This window comes from Marmota monax, unplaced genomic scaffold (assembly GCF_021218885.2).
Source record: "Marmota monax isolate L192 unplaced genomic scaffold, Marmota_monax_Labrador192_F-V1.1 WCK01_AAM20220418_F8-fsc00011, whole genome shotgun sequence".
NCBI lineage: Eukaryota > Metazoa > Chordata > Mammalia > Rodentia > Sciuridae > Marmota > Marmota monax.
Window position 1 is genome coordinate 9,393,060 of NW_026693082.1, and position 1,878 is coordinate 9,394,937.

The 1,878-nt window shown below is 42.8% G+C and overlaps 1 pseudogene; it reads left to right on the forward strand.

Annotated features, from left to right (window-relative positions):
• The first annotated feature begins 1,315 nt into the window (after window positions 1-1,315).
• LOC124098996 (bublin coiled-coil protein-like) lies at window positions 1,316-1,564 on the forward strand (annotated as a pseudogene).
• Window positions 1,565-1,878: the final 314 nt, after the last annotated feature.

Below are 1,878 nucleotides of genomic sequence, written 5' to 3' on the forward strand. Positions count from 1 at the left end.
TATATATTAAGCACAAAATCCTGTGAGGTAAAGTAACTAAGTCCTTTTTCTTAGGTCAAGTAGTCTGTGATGCAGTAATTGGAAGAGATCATGGAACTATAAGAAAAACATAATCTAGGTGATAAGAAATGATGTCTAAATAGAGGATTCAGTGAAGCTTTCTGAAGGAGTATGTAACTGGAGTATGAAGGCTGTAGTTTGGCAGGTAAAAATGTCAGAGAAAGTCAATTCAAGCAGAAGGTTAGTATAAGGTAGGAAAATCTAGGCATGTATAAATTAGTCAATTAAGTTTTCTGAAGTGATGAAACTATTCGTCATCTGTGCAGTCCAATATAGTATAAAGTTGTATGAGGCTACTGAGTACTTGAAATGTGGTTAGGACAGTTGAAGAACTTGACTTAATTGCATATGATTTCAATTGATTTAGATTTAAATGGCTACCGTAGAAATAAACAAAGACCAACCACATGAGAACAAGTGAAGGCTATTTACTCAGAATGTGCTATGTCAAGGAGTCACCCACCAGCAGCATTTTTGGCGCTGTGAAATTCCCCTATGAGGGGATTAATGCACTGATCAGTTACGGCTCTCATAACCCGGTCATTTCACCTCTAAACCTTCTTGCATTGTCTCACACATGAGCTTTTGGGGGACACTTCACATCCAAACCATAACATTTAGAAGACAATCATATATTTTAAATCAAACAAATTATGTTTCACAGACGGTTTTTAGTGGTCGCAGTTAAATTAGAACAACTCTGTTCAGCATAAGCAATGACATCAGGTGTCTTTTTCTTCTTTTTAAAGACCTGATTTTGCTCTCTGATCTGCTTGGTCTTTATTAGTTAATCAAAATAAACAAATAGAAACAAGTGTCCTCAGTGACATGCCCCATTATTAATTAGTAAAATCTTTGTAAGAAGAGGACGCCCACTCTTTTCAAGAGATTGTTAAAAAGGAAATGTGTTCTGGCTGCACAAAGCAGAAATGCAGTATTCATCAAGGATTCATGTCAACTAGCATCTCTTCTGGGTGAGTCTAACATGGCGCATAGCAAATTTCTTTTCTCATTTCATTGCTTTCCTTTTTCCTTGGTGCTCTTATTTCAAAAGGTATTCAAAGTCAAATACATCAGTGCCCTAATTAGCTGACACTAAGCAATGCTAATATTCCCAATGCTAATACCATCCTTTCTATATCTCAAGTGGAAACTGATCAATGGATCATTAGAAAAAAAAACAGACACTGGCTTTAGGCGGATGCCAGCACCCGAATTCCACCATTGTGTGGCAGATGTGGCACCTAAGACCACAATGCCTGGCCCTACAGGACCTGGTATGCAGGTGGAAGCTGGCATGGAAGGCTAGGACCATGACTTTAGGGAAGCAGAGTATGCAGCCTACAATTCCATGTTGTACCAGATCAACTCCTGTCTGCACCACCTGGAGGAGAAGAACAATCACATCCATGCCCACCTCCAGGAGCTGCTAGAGTCCAACTGACAGACACGTCTTGAGTTCCAGCAGCAGCTTGGGGAGGGCCCTGGTGATGCCAGCCTCTAGGCTGAGGGAGTCCCCTACTAGGCACCAGCCCTGCCTCCCTCAGCCACACTCCCCCCTGAGCACTCACAACCTGACTTAGACACCTTATCAAGGCCTGGCCTTTGGGCACCCTGGGGAGATGGTCTGCCTACCTGGGCCAGCCCTCATTCTCCAGCATCCCTCCTGGAGCCAGGTAGGGAATGTTACCCACCCACTTGCCTGTTGCCTGCCCAGCACCTGAGTCCTTCCTCTCCACTCCACCCAGAATTGAGTGTCCACTTAAATGGTTTTCTGTTGAGAGAGAGAGAGAGAGAGAGAGAGAGAGAGAGAGAGAG